Raw genomic sequence first — 24,511 nt, 5'->3', positions numbered from 1 at the left:
ATCCATGTAAATCATTAAATTCCAGAATCATTTAATCATTTTCTCCAAGACAGGGCCTTCTTTATTACTTAAGGGCCTTTCCCATCTCCAGGGATCTTCCCAACCCAAGTCTCCCACATTGTAGGTGGATTCTTTACCAGCTAAGCCACAGGGAAGCCCATCATATACCATTGGTGAATGTAAATGTGAACTAAGGAGTGCTGTGTGCTTTGTCGCTCAGTCGTGTTTGACTCTTTGTGACCTCATGGACTATAGCCCGCCAGGCTCCTCTGTCCATGTGATTCCCCAAGCAAGAATCCTTGGGTGGGTTGCCATGCCCTCCTCCAGGGGATCCACCCACCCCAGGGATCAAACCCAGGTCTTCCGCACTGCAGGCAGATTTTTACCTATGTTGCAGCATTCTACATTCTATCTGCAGGAAGTCTAAGACAAATTTTTTTCAAGTTTTCTTTCTTCTAGATTTACTCTATTTACTCTATTTACCTAAAGCAGTGTTTCCCAAAAATATTCATGGAGTACTAGTTCTGAAGATAGTCTGAGAAAAAGAAATTTCCAAAAGTTAACTACATGTGGGAAATCATATACATGATATTTTCAAGTCACATTAACATTTTAGTTAATTACTCTGAGAAATCCTACAGTAATAATACCTGATTCTCCTTGTTTAATTCATCATTTCTCAGAGTTATTTGAACTTGAACAATGAAAAATAATTTTTCAGAAAAGCATTGAACATCCCATAGAACTAGAGTTCTGCAGAAAATGCTTTGAGAAATGATGGTCCAAAGTCACCTTTTTAAAAAAGAAAAAATAAGTAAATAAACTTCCTAAAGGGGAAAGAAGTCTCAAAAGATGAAGGGTGATGCTGAGAAGAATGGAGAGATTGTCCTTGTCAGCATTCAGCTGAGTGAAGCTGAGAGGAAACACTCTTCTGCTCGTGGGAACTGGGGTTGATTCAGTCAACTCAGACATTTTAAGTCCAGAAGATTCCATGCAGGCTGAAGCAACCTGAATAATCTTAAGACACAAGGATAACAATAACAACTACTCTTACTGCCACTTTCACTGTTTATTGCTGCTGCTGCTACTGCTAAGGCACTTCAGTCGTGTCCGACTCTGTGTGACCCCATAGATGGAAGCCCACCAGGCTCCCCCGTCCCTGGGATTCTCCAGGTAAGAACACTGGAGTGGGTTGCCATTTCCTTCTCCAATTCATTAGCTGGTTAGGATGGGACAGGCAGTATATACATATTCTTCAGCCACATAAAACTCCTGCATGACAGTTTTTATCCTTTCAACCTTAGAGAGGAGGCAGAGAGAGGGTGACATGATTCTAATAGGATTTGGTCTTAGACCTTTCTTACTATCTCATACTAACTAGCCTGAAAAGTTTCTTTCCTGAAGCAACGTCTCCCTTGGTTCTCCTAGCCACTGAAGACACTTCCTAGAGCCTTCCCTAACAGAAATCGCTCTAGAATAACAGGTGAAACCACTGATGACTTTGGTCCACGTACCCATATGTCTGGCTTCTACCAGGAACCAAATATTTGCACATTCTTAATCTGACAATACCGTGATCACCTAGGCATGGCTGGTATTTTGAAATTACTTCCTAAGGCTCTTTAAGAATCAAACAAGAAAATTAATCTTAACACTCAAAGGCAAACTTGAACACCTACTGAGGCCAAGTTGGTAACATAAGTGAGGTGAGCTGGTCAGGAATAAGACAATAGCTGGTGACAGACACTGTGATGATCTAGAGAGAATATTCTTCATCCAAAGAGTTAACCACTTCACAGCTCTGGCAGAAAGCATTGTGTATAGTAAAAATGTGAGCCCGGTATTGCTTGGTCTTATTTTTCAAATGAAACCAGAAACACAGTTTTTATATGAAATCTCCAAATTTTTAAAATGTTGACAATTTTTTGTCAATTTTTAAAATGTTGACAACTAACAAATTTCCTAAAAACACCAGCGGGTCCAAAAGCAACATGAATTTGCAGGCAGATTGGTCATGACCTTACAAATCAACTTCTGCTGAAAACCCTGCCATCTCCCCTCCACCCACTCCTCCTCCATTCCTCCAGTCCAAACTGCTTTTGACACACTCAAAAAGTCAAAAGTTAAGACTTGCCAGTACAGAAGTCATATATAAAACCTCTGAGTCTGAAGTTGATTATATAAAAGAAGATGCACCCCGCCATTTTTTTGGAAAGATGACAGCAGGGTTAAAACAAGTGTGTGTGCTACTTGAAGGAAACAGCAGGCATTCTGTACCTTTCCTATGGTGCCCTATATGCCAGAGTGATCCTAACATATGAGGTGGCCATTAGCACTGCTCCACTGACCAAATATTTTTTCTTCCTCCTCTCCAAACTGGTTTGTCAGATGACTTTTGGAGACCAGGTTCAGGTCAAGTTAGGGCACCGGGTAGGGTAGTCCTCTATGAGAGTGTATTGTCACTGGGGGATGTTTGTTAGAGAGATGGCTATTGACACCTGACACCTGAATTATTCAAAGCTAGGGCGTGAGGTGTGGCCTTTGGTCTTTTAAGATCAACATCATCACTAAGGCCCCAGAGACGAGCCAAGGAGAGGAAGATGGAACGAGGTTGGCTCCGTGGGGAAGGATTCCTCCTCTGCCTCATCCTCTACCTGCTGCTTCAAGGTAAGATGGGACGAGAACAAGAGCACAGCATCCATACAAAGTCTGGGGAACAGAGAAACCAGGCTAATTCTTTTTATTTCTAGATAACAAATGGGTGTTCACTTTGTAAACAGTGGAGATTCATGACACTGACAGTTTGGTATAGCACTTTCTAGGGTCCTAACAGTCATCTGGCTCTTCCCTTAAGCTAGTTCTCCACTGCCCTCCTTCCTTTCTCTATGTCATTCTCTTTCCAGGCACATAATCTGCCCCACGGTTTCTGGGTATCAACTGTTGTTGAGAGAAGAAAATTCTTCCTTATTTCTCTTTTTGTTGTTGTTGTTTAGTCCCTCAGTTGTGTCCAACATTTTTGTGACCCCACGGACTGTAGCCCCCCAAGCTTCTCCATCTGTGGGATTCTCTAGGCAAGAATACTGGAGTGGGTTGCCATTCCCTTCTCCAGGGGATTTTCCCGACCCAGGGATCGGGCCTGAGTGCCCAGATCTCCTGCATTGGCAGGTAGATTCTTTACTGCTGAGCCACTGGGGAAGCCTTATTTCTCTTAAGGAAATGAAAAGGAAAGATGCCAAGGGAATTGAGGTAAATGAAAAGTTCTGTTGTGACTTTTCAGTACAACTTTTCAGTATAATTTCCCAGTCTAGAGTAATTTCTTGTTCATTATTGTGATTAAGCAATGAGGTATAGCACAAAATCAGAGACAGACAAAAACAGACTCCACCAGGAGATGCTACCACATACATTCTCTGTTTCTGCCCCACAAAGTATGATTAGAAAAGGGTTGGGTATAAGAGGTGTATCAAGGAACTGTTTATAAGATAGTCTCAGTGGTGATGAGTCCTGAGTTTTAGAAGAGAACAATCATGGCACAACGCAAAGACATATAACCATTAAACTGAAAACTGAGTTCCTTCCTTAAGGTCCCACAGATGGATTTCTCACTACCCACCAGATTATTTCTCTCATTATTAATTCATGACCATCTATGCCCTTTTCATATAGTGAGGAGGAGAACTGTGATTGCAAAATCTGTCAGTGACATTCACCCAAATGGCTTAAGGACAGAGGTTTGTGGTGAGATTGTTAAGAACATAGCCGGACACTAAAAAGTGGTGTTCAGGGCTGAGTTTGCATACACATGTAGACAGGTTTTGCATGGAGAGAGAGAGAGAATGGAATTGAGAATGGGGCTCTGACTCAGCTCACCTTATCAACTTCCACCATTTGCCTACCAGTCCAGCCCAGCCCACACTGCCTGGGCCAAGCAGTAGGAGTCTACCTGCTTCTTCCATAACCCCTGTTGTCTCTCTCTGCAGAAACATTCCCCGAACCCCAGCCCTGGCACTCTTCTCACAGTCTCTGCTCTCTACAGGGAGAGGAGATACATTCACCATCAATTGCTCAGGCTTTGACCAGCAAGGGGTGGATCCTGCCGCCTTCTAAGCAGCGTTTGCCAGAAAGGCCTTCTGTCCAGCCACCAATGTCAGCATCCCCATTCATGTTAACATCTCCTTCATTCTGTCTGCCATCCTGGAAGTGGTTAAGTCCTGACCCAACTCTGTAATGGTCTAGTGATGAGCAGTGGGTGTACTTACTGGATTTTGTAAGTTAAGAGCTCAGTCTATGGTATAAGGAGGCATGACAGGGAATGCTGCAATGATATAATGCAGATAACAGCTCTCCCTTTGGGGGGATACACCACAAGAAACATAATCCCAGTGGACTACTCTCATACTGGTGTTTTCACTTGCATTTCTCATGTACCCTGGATTATATGACCTACATTTTTTAGTGGTTTATGATTAAAAATCATAATTGCCACACAGAACAGCCTTGGAAATGATTAATAGGTGGGTGGTGGCATTGGATTTCACTTCATGAAGTTAATGATCTCGGATGAAAACTGTTTTTCCAGGATGCACAGCTTCAATTGACAACGTCATTCCTGTGGCTAAATACGGTATGATAGACTGTTTCCCCTTTGCTATGGTACCCCCCTTTTTCTACTGCGAGGTCCAACTTTGAGGATTAAAATGGATAAAGCTGAGAATATCCACAAATTAAACAAGTTCAAACAGAGCCAGACCAATAATGAAAATATAAAACTTTCTGATTTATTCTGCCAGTTTAAGGAGGGCAGAGACAAGGCTCAGGAAGCAAGAGGCATAAACCAACATCACAGAAGCCAATACTTTAGTGGCTCCATCCCAGGGAATCCAAAGCCAAGCTCAAGGTCTCCCAGGAGAGCACTAAGGGAGAAGTGAAAACAGTACAAATTTGTTAGTGACAGTGTGACAGTTGTCACCAGAGGTGGGGTGGGAGAACAAAGAAATGAGTAAAGAAAGGAATGTAAAGTGCAAAAGACAGAGGAAAACTAAAACCAGTTCCCACCCCCTGTTTATCCCATACCATGGTGTTCTCTAGATCTGGTACAATCCATTCATCACCTGGAACCCAGAGGAATCTGGGGGCATCAGGAAGCTGGGCATAGCAACTGAGAACCTGTGGCTTCCAGATATCTTCATTGAGGAGCTGTGAGTGTCAGGGCTGAAAAAAGCAAGAAGGAGACCATATTTCCAGGGAAGAGCATGATGTAACCAAAGGGGGCCAAGCACAGACTCAACAGAAAGGAGCAGCATCTGAAACCCCCGGAACACGGAGATCGGTAGAAGGGGGAGGTCAGATGAGTGGGGCTGGAGCACAGAAATGGACAACCTGGGAGAGGATGAGGACCAGGTCTGATGGGGAGCCCACAGCTTTTACCTCTCTGTCCTTTTCACACTCAGCATGGATACAGATCAGACCCCGCCAGGTCTCATGTCTTATGTCAACAGTAATGGTCACATCAAATACAGTAAGCCAATGCGGGTAACCAGCATCTGCAGCCTGGACATCTTCTATTTTCCATTTGATGAACAGAACTGCACCCTCACCTTCAGCTCTTTCGTCCACACAGGTGAGTGAGAATCACATGCTGAAAGAGAAAGAAAGGGTTTGAGAAGAAGAGGACAGAAAGCGTGGAACAGTGAGTGAATCTCACTGAAAGGGGTGTGGAAGCTAAGTGGTAAGGAATCCAACAGTCTGGGCAAAGGGGTTAGGAGGCTGAGGGGAGGCTGAATTGCCTGGGTCTCCTTTGCAGTGGAAAAGATGGTCCTGGGCATGGAGCAGGATGTGTGGGAGATTTTGGAAACATCACAGAACATCGTTTGGAACAAGGGGGAGTGGGTACTTCAGGGTATCCATCAAATGACGAAGATGACTGTGGGCACCAACGACTATGACCAAATCGTCTTCTATGTGAGTTCCGGGGCCCTGGGTGGGATCTTCTTCTAGATTCATAGCTCATGTCCTCCACCAAAATGTAAGCTCTCCCACAAGAAAACATGCTCCATGGAGGCAGAGGTTGCTATCACTCTTTTCACGAAAAATCTTCCGTACCTAAAACAGTACCTGCTGCTGCTAAGTCACTTCAGTCGTGTCCGACTCTGTGTGACCCCATAGATGGAAGCCCACCAGGCTCCCCCGTCCCTGGGATTCTCCAGGCAAGAACATTGGAGTGGGTTGCCACCTCCTTCTCCAAAACAGTACCTGGCACTCAAGAAATGTTGATTGAATGGATCCTCCCCGAGGAAGAAACAAAGGTCCCACAGCAGTGATTTACAGTGAGCATGAACCTCCACTCCACCTCCCCCACTCCCTCACCAGCTGCCAGGGCTATCAGAACTTTTGGGAGGACAGGAATTTTTATATTTATTTTTAAAAAGAGGTGGTAGAAGAGTTATGAGACACTGTCTTAGGGATATGATGATTCCAAATCCTGGTGATCCCAAAATGTCTGCTCTGTCTTGCTTTCTCTCCCACTGGTTTTAAACGTCCACCAGCAAAGGCACTAGAGATTATGCCTTGATGAGGAAAGCAAGCAGGAATACAATGCACACAATACCTCAGAATTTGGTCCCTCAATTCTGCTGAGAGCACATTGGTAGGAATTAAAAAATTAGGTGGAGAAAATTGACACATGGGCCAAGAAGGAATGAAATGTGTTTCAATGGTAAGCAGCATGGTAGAATTAAACTATGGAAAGACACTGTGGTGATTAAGATGACTTTGCTAGAGAGGGAGGACAGAGAAAGGGACTTGAGGTAACGTTTCCTTACTAGAAAGTTTGATATGGGACAAATCTAAATTCTTGCTCTTATCTGGATTGGCAGCCTCTCAGCCTTCTTCTCAATTGCCTCCCTCTCCCCTCCCCACCAGGTGGCCATCAGGCGCAGGCCCACCCTCTATGTCATAAACCTCCTGGTGCCCAGCAGCTTTCTGGTCACCATCGACGCCCTCAGCTTCTACCTGCCGGCAGAAAGTGAGAATCATGCCTCATTCAAGATGAAACTCTTGCTGGGCTACAACGTCTTCCTGCTCATGATGAATGACTTACTCCCCTCCAGTAGCACCTCCCTCATCAGTATGGCCCCTCCCACCTTTAGGAGAAGAAAAGTAGGGTGGGGCATGGCATGGGGGAACGGACCAATGAAACAGGTCAGAGTGAAAAAGGATCCTGGAAAAGGGCCTCTTTTCTGGGGAAAGAGAAAACAAGAAGAGTCCTGGCTGGTGCCTCTGGCCCTCAGGCAGGTCCAGCTTCCCTCCCGGTGTCTACTTTGCCCTGTGTCTGTCCCTGATGGTGCTCAGCCTGCTGGAGACCATCTTCATCTCCTACCTGCTGCACCTGGCCCCCACCCAGCCCCCACCCATGCCTCGCTGGCTCCACTCCCTGCTTCTACACTGTACCAGCCCGAGGACATGCTGCCCTGCCGTGCCCTGGAAGGGAAACATGGACCTTGCCCACCTGCCTGGTGAGGGGAGTCAGCACTGCCCAGGCTTTTTCTTCCATCACCTCCGCTTCCCTGTTCCCATCTCCTTCCCTCCCCACATAACTCCCCAGCTGACCTTGGTGGCCCACAGCTGACTCTGTCTCTCCATAGGTATGAAGGAGCCCATGGAGTTGGTGGGGAAGTTGCCAGGTCCCAGAGAGACAGAGCTAAACGGGTGCCCTGGTTCAGTGAAGAACCAGCAGGAAGACAGGGCTCAGAAGCAGCACCTGGTCCACCTGTGGGTGCGGTTAAGCCACATGATGGACACCCTGCTCTACCTGCTCTTCATGGCAATCTCCATTGTCACCGTCATTATCCTCTGGAACACCTAGGCAGATACCTACCTGTGAGTTCTGGGCCAGAGCTTCTCTTGCCCCCTGAAACCAGCCAGGCTCTCATCCCTGCCCAAATCCCACCTTACAGCTCTGGCAACCACCTTGTTTTCATCCCAGTTCCTCTGCAGTTTCAGACCAGATCTGGATGGTTTCCTAAGCTCTCCCAAGTCAAGTCCTTGCTCTGGCATGCCATCAGCTACCCTCAGCCCTCTGGTGAGTCCTGCCTTTCTGGCTCCTTAGGATTCAGGTTCTTAGAATACTTCCTTAATTGAATTTCCTCCAATAAACCCCATTTGCAGAAAGTGTTGGCTCTTCTCTGTATTATATTATAGTTTGAAAACCTTGAGGTTGAGAGACTTCTTGTAGAAACTTCTCACTGCTAAAGTCAGAAGGATTTTCTTGGTTGTTTTTTTTTTTTTCCAACTCTATTAGATAACATGTGAAAGCAGGGAAACAGTAGAGAAGGGGCCAAAATCTATTACAAGGAATTAAAATATGGACTAACCTTCTAAATCCAGTTATCCTGGGTTTAAGCTTCTGTAATTAATAATGTGCCAGAACCAGGCAGCCCTTGTTTAAAGAGTGAAGCCTTTTGTCACATCCTGACATATGACTCATTCATCATTAAGCACTAAGTGTTAACATAATCCCAAATTCTGCTAACTGCCGGTGTTGCAATTAGAGTTGATCTGTCCTTAATCATGCTAAGAAAAGAAAACTGGGCCAAGGAGAGCACATTTGAAAATGGCATCTGCTTTACTTGGGAGTAACACAAATGATCCCAAATGAGCTGGAAAATTTCCCTTCCAAGCACTTGCCTTATCATTTTGAGTCTTTGTGTCTTGGCCCATTATTTCCAATAGCCTTTTTTTTTTTGGAAATATTATTATTTGCCTGTGGCAGGTCTTTTAGTTACAGCATGCAAACTCTTAGTTGTGGTATGTGGCATCTAGTTCCCTGACCAGGGATTGCAGAGTCTCAGCCACTGGATCAGCTGGGAAGTACCCTCTAATAGCTTCTTAGGGGAAGTGGAGACCCCACTGTATCGATGTATACCAGAGCTGTTGTTTGATTTGCTGGACAGGTTCAGAAAAGCACAGATTTGGGAGCAACTTACCTACAGCTTGAACACAATCTTTTATTTTTAGCAAGTATTTCTTTTCTTTTCTTTAGTTAATTCTACTACTTTCTATCTGAACCCTAAATTTCCCAGGTCATAGGCTAGGAGTAAAACGAGAGTCTAAACTATATTTCCCTGATTCTTCCTCTCCACTGCACTTCCTCAAACAGGAAGCCTCTTGTGGCTTTCTTTGGTCACTGTAGATGCCCAAAGGGTGGGAAAAGCTGCCAGTGTCCACCAGAAATACTGCTGGTGGTTTGGGCCTGAGGTCCTACCCCAGTGTAAGCCGCAGGAGCTTCTGCCCCCTTGGAGCCTAGGCCACTGGAAGGCTGAATCCACAGGTCAGATGTTCCCAGCAGGATACCGAGTCACCAGGAGCAGCTATAGAATGCTCTTTCCCTGCACTCCCCTTCTGCTTGGACTCAGGTTGAAATTCATGGGAATCAGGGCGTATGAAGGCAGAAACACCCTGCTATACTCTGAATGGCTCCTTTCATTCGGACTCCTGGTCTTTCAATTAAATTTGTGCCTCTTAACTCTGCTTTTAATTTTTCTGCCTTTTTTGTTTGTTTGTTTCTTTGTTTAATTTCAGGAAGGTCTTTGACTCTTCAGTTTCTAGAACCTTGTCAAACACTCCCTTCACCATTACCAGCCCTCCAGGCATGTGGAAGATCTAGCTAAGTTTAAATTAGGAGCCCTGACATTCATCTAAATTAGCTTGTCTGTTATTATTTTGGCAGTTTCTCAACTCACAGCTTTCATCAAAGTGGGCCTTTAGAAAGTACACAGTATAGTAATAATAACAGCCAATAGTTACTGAGTTTAATATGTGACAGGCACTTTTTCTAGGTACTTTATATGAAGAAGCACATTTAATCCTTACAGTAAACCTGTGAAGTAGGAACTATAGATCCACAAATATCTTGGAGCCAAATGTGAAATTTTTCAGACTTTTAAAAGATAACAATTACGCATGTACTGTATAAATTACTAACACGCCAAGTCAGGTATGGAGTAGCTCCAGTCAAACACAATATTTCTGCAGCGAAATCTATGAATATTCACACTTGGTAGCAAAAATGAAATTAAGGACAGCCCCACATCAGTTCAGGTCAGCTTTTGCCACCAAATGATTTATAAAAAATAATTAAGTTTTCAAAACTCTAGGTTTTAAAACTAAAACCTAATTTTGTATTACTAACCCCATTTTATATATTCAAATGAGATAAGATAAATGAGAAGATGAAGTACAGAGGAGTGCAGTAATGGCCACTATCTCCCAAGTTCCCATGGCTAGGCAAGTGACAGAGCTGCAGTGTGCACAGAGGCAGCTAGCTAGAGACCCGGGACTGAGCCTCTGCCACGCAGCCCTCCAGACTGATGAAACTAGACAGGTTCTCTAAGAGTCTTGTGTTGAGACTTCAACCCACTGAAAGTCTTCATCAGCTAACACTAAAGGAGAATTAAAACAGGAAAAGCGGGGCTTCCCAGTGGTCCGGTGACTAAGAACTCGTATGATGAAACTGAAAGATCCCACGTGCCTCAATGAAGACCTGGTGCAGCCAAATAATGAATAAAATAAATATTTTTTAAAACCAGGAAGAGGAAGTCCCTGATAAGGGTCCTTAAGACAAACTTGCTTTTCAATTTCCTTTTACTCCCTCCCTCAGTCTTTTCGACTCCTCACCCCTCCCTCCCCAACCCGCATAACACCCAAGTTCGCTATCTGTACTTCCTCCACTGCTTTCTGGAGCACATATTTCCCCAAATCTGATCTGGGCAATCCCTGTTCCCTTTGTATTCTCTACAGATTTAGCTTTTTGCTGCTGATGTCTATTACCAGATACTTTGAGATGTTCCACTCTTGTGCCCTATCCCGAGACAGGAACCTCACCTGGAGATGCATACTAGACTCTGTAGAGTAGCCCACTTACCCAGATTTCAAGAGATTCAGAAATTACGTCAGATCCACTTGTATCATTTTGTTTTTTCCACCTATCTTCATGGTACATATTTCTCTACTTATATTCTCCACATTTTTTTCCTTACATAACTTTATGTTTCATTTGAATAGAAAATATGTACTTTATCTTTTTTGACATATGGATTAAGATGTTATATCTCCTTTCAGTAAGAGAAGGTATGATGTAATTATAATGATTTTATTTCTTTCAAAATCAAAATCTGAACACATGATCTTAATACACAATGGATAATCAGACAGAACTTTTGAGATCACAGAGCTCCCAGAACATTAACAAACGTGGTAGCTGTTTCTCTGTACCATCAGTAACAGAATGGTATGATAAGCACACTTTGGGATAATGACTTTCCTCTTGTTATGGGCAACTCTGAAAGGCTTTGAAAGATAGTTTATGACCTCTATAGGAAAATCTGCTGACAGGCAACTGGTCCTGCCTGGGCCCTTGCATTTGAAGGCCTATTTCTGCCAACAACTTCTCACCTGTCCACTCATCTGCTACCTTATAGATCTTGCACATATTTTTTTTCACTTTCTTTTTCTCTAAACCATTATAAGCAGTATTTCACCATGTTTTCCACATTTTTTTGGTTCCATATTAACCCAACATTCAAGTGTATTATCTCATTACTGTCTTTGCCTCTCTCTCTTCTTCCTAAAGACCCATTCTAGGATATGAAGTCACAGATTTCATTTCAAGCCTATCCTTTCCTTCCTCTCCAATTTGTGATTCTCCCTTTGATAAACTCTCTTATTTGATCATTCATTGGCACTGGCTCTTCTATATAGTAGGGAAAAAGATAATATAGCATAGAGACTTTGGAATCCAGCAGCCCAGGGTTCTAATCTGATTTCATTACATGCACAAGTGGCTTAGTCTTCCAAGTTTAAATGTCTTCATTTGTGAAACAGAGCCAAAAACAGATTAAATTATTTTTAAAATATGGATTAACAAAAAGCATTTATAGGCTTATAGAAGCTAGAAAGTCTAATGTGATACTAGAGAGCATCCTTTCATCATGCAGACTGACACCTAGAGTGCAAAATCAACTTCGAGGTAGGAGACATTAGACAAAAAGAATTATAGACTTTCAAGCACAACTGCCTCATTTTTCAGACGAGAAAAATGAAGCGGAGAAACATGAAGTGATGGATATGGGTTATCCCATTTCAAGAGAGTTCAGGCCTGTAAAGTGGCAGCCACAGGTGGGTAGTCATCCTGGGCTCTTTTCCAAGTTGCCTCTGAGGAGTCCCAGAACCCTCCCTTTTTCTGTTCCAGGCATCATAGCCAACCTGATTTCAGCTAGTGACTCACCCTGCAGTTTGGATGTTTTGGCTGCCTCCATACTCCTGGATCCTTAGCCCTGGCCAATGGCCTCTGTATGTGATTACCATCCATCAGGGTTGCAAAACTATGGCCCTCACTCCCCCTCCTATCAGCTAATCCTGCTCTTGCCAGGTTATAGTTATAATCCCAAATCTGGTCTCTCACGGTCCCAGATGAATGGGGCCATCAGAGGGTCATGCAGCATGATCCCCTTAGAATATGCTAAGGTTAAAGCTGCTGGTAGGGCTTCCCTGGTGGCACAGACAGTAAAGAATCTGCCTGTAATGTTGGAGACCCAGGTTCAATCCCTGGGTTAGGAAGATACCCTGGAGAAGGAAATGACTAGTCACTCCAGTATTCTTGCCTGGAGAATTCCATGGACAGAGGGCCTGGCAAGCTATAGTCCATGGTGTCACAAAGAGTTGGACATGACTGAATGACTAACAAAGGTGTTGGTATATGACTTGCAAAACAACAGCTCCTGTCCCTACTGTTTGCCTTTGGAGCCAAACATTGTCTAGGTCAAGTGATTTCATATGTGAAAACCTAGGGCCCTAATGTCTCTGCTTTTTAATATACTATCTAGGTTGATCATAACTTTCCTTCCAAGGAGTAAGCATCTTTTAATTTCATGGCTGCAATCAGAATCCGCAGTGATTTTGGAGCCCAAAAAATAAAGTCTGACACTGTTTCCACTGTTTCCCCATCTATTTCCCATGAAGTGATGGGACCAGATGCCATGATCTTTGTTTTCTGAATGTTGAGCTTCAAGCCAACCTTTTCACTCTCCTCTTTCAGTTGCATCAAGAGGCTTTTGAGTTCCTCTTCACTTTCTGCCATAAGGGTGGTGTCATCTGCATATCTGAGGTTATTGATATTTCTCCCGGCAATCTTGATTCCAGCTTGTGCTTCTTCCAGCCCAGCGTTCCTCATGATGTACTCTGCATACCAACAAAGGTCTGTTTAGTGAAGGTTATGGTTTTTCCAGTGGTCATGTATGGATGTGAGAGTTGGACTGTGAAGAAAGCTGATGGCCGAAGAATTGATGCTTTTGAACTGTGGTGTTGGAGAAGACTCTTGAGAGTCCCTTGGACTGCAAAGAGATCCAACCAGTCCATTCTAAAGGAGATCAGTCCTGGGTGTTCATTGGAAGGACTGATGCTAAAGCTGAAACTGCAATACTTTGGCCACCTCATGTGACGAGTTGACTCACTGGAAAAGACTCTGATGCTGGGAGGGATTGGGGACAGGAGGAGAAGGGGACGACAGAGAATGAGATGGCTGGATGGCATCACCGACTCGATGGACATGAGTTTGAGTGAACTCTGGGAGTTGGTGATGGACAGGGAGGCCTGGCATGCTGTGATTCATGGGGTTGCAAAGAGTCGGACACATCTGAGTGACTGAAATGAACTGAACTGAACTGAGGGCCCTAATAATCCAGTCCACGAGACTTCCCAGCTATGGAGTCATGAAAAGAATAAGGAAAGAATAATGGAACAAGACTGATCTGGGTTTGAATCTGGATTCCACTGATTTCACTTAGATGCACACTGAGTTTCAGTTTTTTAATCTGTAAAATTGGGAACAATAGTGCTAAACTCTCAAAGCAGTTGTAAGGATATGAACACATAGCACATTATAGAGCACATAGCACAAACTCAATAAATGGTAGCTCCAGCTAGACCACTCTGATGTGGCTTTCATTAGAAACTTAGAGGGGGCAGTCAGAAATAAAAGGCCAGGCCCTGGCTCCAGCCCTTTGGAGCCTACCTGCTGCAGACGGCTGCTATTCCCTTCTCCAGGGTGTTCTGCCAACCCCCAGCTGCACCAAACTGCACCCAAGGTGGAGGCCCCCTCCTTAGCCACATCATGGGAATTGTAGGCAACTTCTCTGATATGTCCTCAGGACTCCCATGAGGATCCCAAACACCTTTCTTACATCTTCCACAGGTGCCTGTGTCTCTGTCCTCATTCATGGGGCACTGACAGACCAGATAGTTAACTCACATTTATTGAATATCTTTTCATGCCTGTTAGCCATCTGTATATCTTCTTTGGAAAAATGTCTATTCAGGTCTTCTGTCCATTTTTAAATCAGGTTGTTTGGTTTTTTTGATATTGAGTTGTATGAGTTGATATACCCATTTGAATGTTGAGTTTCAAAGAAAAGCAAGGAAAGATAAGAAAGCCTTCCTCAGTGATCAGTGCAAAGAAATAGAGGAAAACAATAGAATGGGAAAGACTAGAGACCTCTTCAAGAAAATTAGAGATACCAAGGGAACATTTCATGCAAAGATGGGCACAAATAAAGGACAGAAATGGCATGGACCTAAAAGAAGCAAAAGATATTAAGAAAAGGTGGTAAGAATACACAGAAGAACTATACAAAAAAGATACAGAAAATCATGATGGTGTGATCATTCACCTAGAGCCAGACATCCTGGAATGTGAAGTCAAGTGGCTCTTAGGAAGCATCACTACGAACAAAGCTAGTGGAGGTGATGGAATTCCAGTTGAGCTATTTCAAATCCTGAAAGATGATGCTGTGAAAGTGCTGCATTCATTATGCCAGCAAATTTGGAAAACTCAGCAGTGGCCACAGGACTGGAAAAGTTCAGTTTTCATTCCAATCCCTAAGAAAGGCAATGCCAAAGAATGCTCAAACTACCGCACAATTGCACTCATCTCACACGCTAGAAAAGTAATGCTCAAAGTTCTCCAAGCCAGGCTTCAACAATATGTGAACCATGAACTTCTAGATGTTCAAGCTTGTTTTAGAAAAGTTCAGTACAGTTCAGTTGCTCAGTCGTGCCCGACTCTCCGCGACCCCATGAATCACAGCACGCCAGGCCTCCCTGTCCATCACCAACTCCCGGAGTTCACTCAAACTCATGTCCACAGAGTCGGTGATGCCATCCAGCCATCTCATTCTCGGTCGTCCCCTTCTCCTCCCACCCCCAACCTTTCCCATCATCAGAGTCTTTTCCAGTGAGTCAACTCATCGCATGAGGTGGCCAAAGTATTGCAGTCTCAGCTTTAGCATCAGTCCTTCCAATGAACACCCAGGATTGATCGCCCTTAGAGTGGACTGGCTGGATCTCCTTGCAGTACAAGGGACTCTCAAGATTCTTCTCCAACACCACAGTTCAAAAGCATCAATTCTTCGGCGATCAGCTTTCTTCACAGTCCAACTCTCACATCCATACATGACCACGGGAAAAACCATAGCCTTGACTAGATGGACCTTTGTTGGCAAAGTAATGTCTCTGCTTTTTAATATACTATCAAGGTTGGTCATAACTTTCCTTCCAAGGAGTAAGCGTCTTTTAATTTCATGGCTGCAATCAGCATCTGCAGTGATTTTGGAGCCCCAAAAAATAAAGTCTGACACTGTTTCCACTGTTTTTCCATCTATTTCCCATGAAGTGATGGGACCAGATGCCATGATCTTAGTTTTCTGATGTTGAGCTTCAAGCCAACCTTTTCACTCTCCTCTTTCACTTTCATCAAGAGGCTTTTGAGTTCCTCTTCACTTTCTGCCATAAGGGTACTGTCATCTGCATATCTGAGGTTATTGATATTTCTCCCGGCAATCTTAATTCCAGCTTGTGCTTCTTCCAGCCCAGTGTTCCTCATGATGTACCAGAGATCAAATTGCCAACATCCACAGGATCATCAAAAAAGCAAAAGAGTTCCAGAAAAATATCTACTTCTCCTTTATTGACTGTGCCAAAGTCTTTTACTGTGTGGATCACAATAAACTGTGGAACATTCTTAAAGAGATGGGAATACCAGACCACCTGACCTGCCTCTTGAGAAACCTATATGCAGGTCAGGAAGCAACAGTTAGAACCGGACATGGAACAACAAACTGGTTCCAAATAGGAAAAGGTGTACGTCAAGGCTGTATATTGTCACCCTGCTTATTTAACTTATATGCAGAGTACATCATGAGGAACACTGGGCTGGAAGAAGCACAAGCTGGAATCAAGATTGCCGGGAGAAATATCAATAACCTCAGATATGCAGATGACACCACCCTTATAGCAGAAAGAAGAACTAAAAGCCTCTTGATGAAAGTGAAAGAGGAGAGTGAAAAAGTTGCCTTAAAGCTCAATGTTCAGAAAACAAAGACCATAGCATCTGGTCCCATCACTTCATGGCAAATAGATGGGGAAACAGTGGAAACTGTGGCAGATTTTATTTTTGGGGGCTCCAAAATCACTGCAGATGGTGATTGCAGTGATGAAATTAAAAGACGCTTGCTCCTTGGAAGGAAAGTTATGACCAATCTAGACAGCGTATTAAAAAGCAGAGACATTACTTTGCCAACAAAAGTCCATCTAGTCAAGGCTATGGTTTTTCCAGTAGTGACCTATGGGTGTGAGAGTTGGACTATAAAGAAAGCTGAGCAGTGAAGAATTGATGCTTTTGAACTGTGGTGTTGGAGAAGACTCTTGAGAGTCCCTTGGACTGCAAGGAGATCCAACCAGTCCATCCTAAAGGAAATCAGGCCTGAATATTCATCAGAAAGACTGATGTTGAAGCTGAAACTCCAATTTTTTTGGCCACCTGATGCAAAGAGCTGACTCATTGGAAAAGACCCTGATGCTGGGAAAGAATGAAGGCAGGCGAAGAAGGGGATGACAGAGAATGAGATGGTTGGATGGCATCACCAACTCAATGGACAGGAGTTTGAATAAACTCCAGGAGTTGGTGATGGACAGGGAAGCCTGATGTGCTGCAGTCCAGGGGGTTGCAAAGACACAACTGAGTGACTGAACTGAACTGTATGAGTTGTTTAAATATTTTGGATATTAAACCTTTATCACTAATCATCAGAGAAATGCAAAGCAAAACCACAAGGAAATATCACCTCACACTATCAGAATGACTATCACCAAAGAGTCTACAAATAATGAATGTTGGTGAGGATGTGGAGAAAAGGGAACCCTCCTACTTTGTTTGTGGGAATGTAAATTGGTGCAGACACTATGGAAAATAGTATGGAGATTCATCAAAAAGTTAAGAATAGAACCACCATATGATCCAGAAATTCCACTCCCAGGTATATATCCGAAGAGAATGAAAACGTTAATTTGAAATTATTCATGAACCCCAATGTTCACTGCAATGTTACTTACAATAGCTAAGACATAAAGCAATGTAAGTGTGCACCAACAGAGGAATGAATAAAGAAGATGTGAGATAGATACAGATATATGATGGAATACTGCTATAACACTATATAATATACCATATAATAATATATGTAATGGAATACTGCTGCTGCTGCTGCTGCTGCTAAGTCACTTCGGTCGTGTCCGACTCTGTGTGACCCCATAGACGGAAGCCACTACTCAGCTAAAAAAAAAGAATGAAATTCTGCCATATGCAACAACATGAATGGACCTAGAGGGCATTATATTTAGTGAAATACATCAGACAGAGAAAGACAAATACTGCATGTTATCATTTACATGTGAAATCTAAAAAATAAAAAAGTGAATGTAACAAAACAGAAACAGACTCACAGATATGGAAAACACACTTGTAGTTGCCAGTGGGGAGAGGAAAGTGGGGAGGGGCCAGATAGGAGTAGGGGATTAAGACGTACAAACTATCATGTATAAAATAAATAAGCAACAAGGACATACTGCACAGCACAGGGAATATAGTTAATATTTTATAATGTTTAAATGGAGTATCATCTGTGAAAATATTGAATTACTATGTTGTACAACTGAAACTAATATAATATTGTAAATCAGCTAAATTTCAATTTAAAAAGCATTTATTGACTACTTACTGCTATATGTTATATCCTGGGAGGCCAAAACAATATTTCCTTCTCTCCATGAGGTTACAGAGCAGGAGGAGAGACATACATGTAAGGAAATGTTTCCGGTTTAAGAGTCACAACAGTATTCAGGAGCACATGTGCACATGTGTGTGTGTGCATCTGTGTGTGTGTGTTTAACTGACAAGAAGAGAGAAAGGAAGAGACATTGAGGCGGGCTTCACTGAAGACTGGATGCTTGAATTGAGCTGAATCTTTAAGAGTTTATTAGTAGGACCAGAGAGCAATAGTAGAAGGTATATTTTAGGTCAAGGGAATGTGGAAGAGTAAAATCACACACTGAGTGGTGGGGTGCTATTTAGGATGCAGTGTTTTTCCCTGTGTAGTCCAAGATCCACCTGCATAAGAATGAGTTGTGGATCTAGTTTAAAATGTTGATTCCTGAGCACTATCGCCTGCAAGTCTGATTCGGGACTATGATTCTGATTTAAGGCCAGGGTGGTAAGGGTAAAGCACATTAAGTAATTCTGATACATATTAAAGATAAGAACAAGTCTTTTGTAACATAAAATCCAAGGCAACATGATGGAAAGATAGGTGGGATCTAAGTCAGGGAGTTCTTAACATCATGCTAAGGAGGAAGGTTTCATACTATAGGTCAGGTATCTAAGTGTGGTCCCAGGAGGAGTAGCTGCAGCAGCACCTGGGAAACTTGAAAATATGAATTTTCAGACTCAGCAATTTTAACATAACTGCTACAGACAATGGGAGCCGCTGAAAGATTTCAAGTATAAGAAAGATATGGTCAGCTCTGCATTTCAAACACACAGCCTACACAGTGGAAGATAATTTAGAAAAAGCCAGACTAGGAGTGATGCCACTAGGTGTGAAGCCTGGGGGCTTTGATGGTACCATACAGTTTCCAGAGAGATTCTTCACCTTGGCATTCTATCCTCCTGAAGGCTGGCTTGTGCTGCACGAGGCCATCCTCTAAAACAAGAGGCAGGTAGAGGATGACAAAAATGCTTTTCCAGGTGAGGATGCCCATTGCTAAGATGCAACTCAAGTTTAGGAAACCCCAGGTGAATGCAAGGATTTCTAGAAACACCCACACCTTAAGTTGATGGTATCCTCCAACAGATCCATGACTACACCCCAAACAGGAATCCTAACTGGCCCCAGACTTGTCCAAGGAAGCAACTAAAGCCCAAACTCAGGGCCTCTTTTTTAGGGGCCATGGCTGAGTGCCCAAGAATTCTAAAGATACTGAACCCAAGATGGAGACTCCAAAGATGCCCAGAGAAAGCTGAGAGTGGAGGAAGTCCTCACCCTCCCACAATAACCCCTGAATCAGCTAAGAATTTCTGAACCATCTCCTAGTCATGAGTGACCATTAAAGCCCACAACTTGGCTTAGAAGAGACGTGTATCAGAGCTAAAATTGGAGTCTTAGAGATTTCCCAGGATATTCCAGAGAATGTTGGAGACAGCCATTTCTAATGGCCTCAGAAAATGACAATCTAGCTACTGAAGTTCTGTTTAAATATGGTTACCTTCCCCCATCTGAGAGCCTACTGGAGAAGGGAAGAAGGAGGCAGGCATATGCAGGAGGGGTATCTGAACCACCTTGGTAACAAGGAACTCCGTGCTAGCATGAACTCTGAGAGCTAACCTAAGCCAGTATGCCTTCTAGATAAGAATTTCAGGTGCTTAATAATTTGTCTGAGATGGAGGACTGGCCAATGTGAAAAGCACCTTTTACACGTAAAAAATTCTGAAGGTAGAAAGAGACCCAGTGTTCATGACGAAAAACTATGTGATTCTTATATGGCTTGTTATAAACCATAAGCACTAGAAAACCTGAAATTCTGGTTATTTTAAGTACTATCATTTTTATTGCTTTATTTGAAAATATTCCCTAGTTCATCATTTTAGGTATTTTTATAAAAGATGATCAATAGATTGTAGTTGTTCAATTCTTGTGGTTAATAACAAAATTTATATTTTCTTCAAGTGTGTTTATTATGTTCTAAAATATGATCAGAAAATACAAGATCCCACTGCCATTTCTCTATTTACTTGGCTCCATTTCTTTTTTTCCACATAATCCTATCCAATATCTGCATGGTAGAAATGTTGGGGGATGACAAAAAATTTGACATATTAGGTTGGTGCAAAAGTAATCGTGGTTTTGCATTATTGAACTTTGCTGTTTGATACTGGAATACATTCTTAAATAAATGTGGCTATGTTATACATCATTTTAATGTGCATTTCTCACTTTATGTTTCTTTGCTAATGACTTATTCAGTTCAGTTCAGTCGCTCAGTCATGTCCGACTCTTTGCGACCCCATGAATCACAGCACGCCAGGCCTCCCTGTCCACCACCAACTCCCGGAGTTCACTCAAACTCATGTCCATCGAGTTGGTGATGCCATCCAGCCATCTCATTCTTGGTCGTCCCCTTCTCCTCCCACCCCCAATCCTTCCCAGCATTAGAGTCTTTTCCAGTGAGTCAACTCATTGCATGAGGTGGCCAAAGTATTGCAGTTTCAGCTTTAGCATCAGTCCTTCCAATGAACACCCAGGACTGATCTCCTTTAGAATGGACTGATTGGATCTCCTTGCAGTCCAAGGGACTCTCAAGAGTCTTCTCCAGCACCACAGTTCAAAAGCATCAATTCTTCGGCGATCAGTATTCTTCACAGTCCGACTCTCACATCCATACATGATCACTGGAAAAACCATGGCCTTGACTAGATGGACTTTGGTTGGCAAAGTAATTTGGTCATAACTTTCCTTCCAAGGAGTAAGCGTCTTTTAATTTCATGGCTGCAATCAGCATCCGCAGTGATTTTGGAGCCCCAAAAAATAAAATCTGACACTGTTTCCACTGTTTTTCCGATCTATTTCCCATTACTTACTGTTTATTTTATATTTATTTTAGACTAGGGAAATGACATTAGACTAAAAGCAAATTTGAGTGATTTTCTTATTTGAGTTCAAAACAGGTTGTGAAGCAACAGAGACAACTTACAACATCAGCAATGCATTTGGCCCAGGAACTGCTAACGAATATACAGTGCAGTGGTGGTTCAAGAAGTTTTGCAAGGGAGACCAGAGTCTTGAAGATGAGGAGCACAGTGACCATTTACTGGAAGTTGACAACAACCAACTGAGAGGATCATCAAAGCTGATCCTCTTACACATAAAGAATTGAGACACAAAAGCTGCCGAAGAACTCCACATCGACCATTCTATGGTCATTAGGCGTTTGAAGCAAATTGGAAAGGTAAAAAACTCGATAAGTGGGTGTCTCATGAGCTGACTGAAAATCAGAACAATCGTCATTTTGAAGTGTTGTCTTCTCTTATTGTACATAACAACAATGAACCATTTCTTGATCGGATTGTGATATGTGATGAAAAGTGGATTTTATATGACAACTGGCAATGACAAACTCAGTGGCTGGACTGAGAAGAAGCTCCAAAACAATTCCCAAAGCCAAACTTGCACCAACAAAAGGGTCATGGTCACTGTTTCATGGTCTGCTGCCGGTCTGATCCACTTTCTGAATCCTGGCGAAATCATTACATCTGAGAAGTATGCTCAGCAAATCGATGAGATGCACTGAAAACTGCAACACTTGCAGTCAGCATCGGTCAACAGAAAGGGCCCAATTCTCCACAATAATGCCCAACTGCACGTTGCACAACCAACATTTGAAAAGTTGAGTGAATTAGGCTACACAGTTTTGCCTCATCTGCCATAATATTCACTTGACCTCTTGCCAACCAACTACCACATCTTCAAGCATCTTGACAACTTTTTGCAAGGAAAACACTTCCATAACCAGTAGGAGGCAGAAAATGCTTTCCAAGAGTTCATCAAATCCAGAAACATGGATTTTCGTGCTACAGGAATAAACAAACATTTCTCATTGGCAAAAATGTGTTGATTGTAATGGTTCCTAATTTGATTAATAAAGATGTGTTTGAGCCTGGTTATAATGATTTAAAATTAACCGTCCAAAACTACAGTTATATTTGCACGTCTAGTCAAGGCTATGGTTTTTCCCGTGGTCATGTATGGATGTGAGAGTTGGACTGTGAAGAAAGCTGATCGCCGAAGAATTGATGCTTTTGAACTGTGGTGCTGGAGAAGACTCTTGAGAGTCCCTTGGACTGCAAGGAGATCCAACCAGTCCATTCTAAAGGAGATCAATCCTGGGTGTTCATTGGAGGGACTGATGCTAAAGCTGAAACTCCAATACTTTGGCCACCTCATGTGGACGAGTTGACTCACTAGAAAAGAGTCTGATGCTAGGAGGGATTGGGGGTGGGAGGAGACGGGGACGACAGAGAATGAGATGGCTGGATGGCATCACCGACTCTGTGGACATGAGTTTGAGTGAACTCCGGGAGTTGGTGATGGACAGGGAAGCCTGGCGTGCTGTGATTCATGGGGTCGCAAAGAGTCGGACACGACTGAGCAACTGAACTGAACTGAACTGAACTGAATACAATGCCTGGCATACAGTAAAGTACTCAATATGTTAGTTATCACCTGCAGCAAGAGCAGCAGGAGCAATAATAGCCCCTGAGATTTCCAGATCCCAGAGTTGAAACTCTGATTCTCCAGGTCAGAAGCAAGCCTGTGCTTTGTTTCTCCTGCCTCTATCACCTCCATCTCCTGACAGCTATGTCTACTTCTGAGTTCAATCAGAACTTAGGTCCCATTTTTCAGCCAACTTTATTAAAAACAAGGTATATATCAACTATCTTTAGCCACTTGCAGCAAGGCTTGAAGTTAACCCTCCTTTCCTAGATCCAGGGCCTGGGAGTATAGCCTACCTGTGGAACTCAAGTGTCCCTTGACAGCCCTTCACTCTTGGCCAGTCCAGGAGTCCAGCACCCCACAGGTGTGTCCATGTAAATACAGACACAGTAGTACTTTGGTCCTACATGACATGATAGCCCAATCCCTTGGCCAAGCTTCCAAAAAGGGGAAGCAACGACTTACAGAACTGGTAGGGCTGAAAGACTACACACATTTCAAACTTTAAACAAAAGATATTGCAGCCTTCAGTTCTATACTTTCCCACTTTGGGCCCCCAAGTCATTCGGGGATTCCTTAGCGGTTTCTATTTTAGGCTGTCATGATCTTACATTCTGAACAAAGTTTCTTTTGTATTCTAGGTCTGACTCTTCATCCCTTCTGCAACAAAACATTTTCAAGTCTTTCTGGAAATGTGACTTAAGATACTTAATATAACAATGTTCCAATTCACTCATTTGGTTAGATTGTATTTTTTATAGAGATATGACATAAGACATAACATTGACACAGGCCATTAATATTGATGGTAGCTGAGATTACTAGTTTATGATAATGTATATCACTATTGACAACACAAAAATGTTAAAAACAGATCTGTTAACTTAGTTTTGTAACGTCTATTATCATGAAATCAATACATAGAGTAAAACTTGTATAGAAGACATTAGTCTGGGGGAGAATGAATCAGGGAGGCAGAAAGACTGGAAAGAGGAAATCTAGCTAGGGGATGTTGGGAAAATATAAACAATAGATAATGAAGCTATGATAAAGATTTATAATTTGGTATTTGCAATTATTCTTAATTAATATGTAACCAAATCACTAAATATTGTCACCTTTCCAAATCTGCAGATTTCCTGGCTTTAGAAAAGTAATAATTCTTATTTCACCAGTTCACACTCTCTCATTAAAGTGAGTTATTTTGTTATTGATCTCAGCACAGAGCTGCCAAACAGGATACTTTTCCCTTAGTCTTGGCCCAACTTCCTCCCTGTCTGGAGCCCAGAAGGCATTCATGGACAGGGGCAAGGCAGGACACTCTGCTGTGACCTCTCTGGCCATAGCCTCTCACCAGGGAGTGGTCAGCTGTCATGAGCAGTATTCAAAATTAAGAACCAAGGTATGGTCAGAGCTCCTTTAAGTTCCAGGGTTTGGGGGCTACTGGTAAGTCCCCAGCGAAGAGTCCAGAAGAAGAGGATGGAAGGAGGGTGGCCTGCTATGGGGGGATTCCTTCTCTGTCTCACTGTCAGCCTTCTGCTTCAAGGTAAGATGGGGCAAGAACAGAGAAGACCAGAGTGTGGTTCTGAAGGATATCTAGGAACTTTCTTCTAGCGCGTGAAGGACATTAGAATTAATAAGTTAAATATTTCTTCCATAATGTCAGTGTCTTGATTTCCTTTTGGTGACAGATAGAAAGACATTCCACTGCTCAGGACACAGAGCTCTCCTCACTTCCTGCCTGCATAGGGATCTCATTTCACCACCTTTCCAAATCTGCCTTTTCTTGTTGTCCAGTGCCCTTTCCACCACACTTTCATCCTAACATCCCTACCTCCTTTGATATGATGTCTATG

General features: G+C 42.9%; 1 pseudogene; it reads left to right on the top strand.

The window, feature by feature from the left end:
• Positions 1-2,600: 2,600 nt before the first annotated feature.
• On the top strand, positions 2,601-7,864 carry LOC129550910 (5-hydroxytryptamine receptor 3C-like; annotated as a pseudogene).
• The last annotated feature ends 16,647 nt before the right edge of the window (positions 7,865-24,511 follow it).

Source organism: Moschus berezovskii, chromosome 1 (genome assembly GCF_049115385.1).
Source record: "Moschus berezovskii isolate FMDL1 chromosome 1, NW_MosBer_1.0, whole genome shotgun sequence".
Lineage (NCBI taxonomy): Eukaryota > Metazoa > Chordata > Mammalia > Artiodactyla > Moschidae > Moschus > Moschus berezovskii.
The sequence above is the reverse complement of the archived record's forward strand: the minus strand, read 5'-3'. Positions and strand labels throughout refer to the sequence as shown.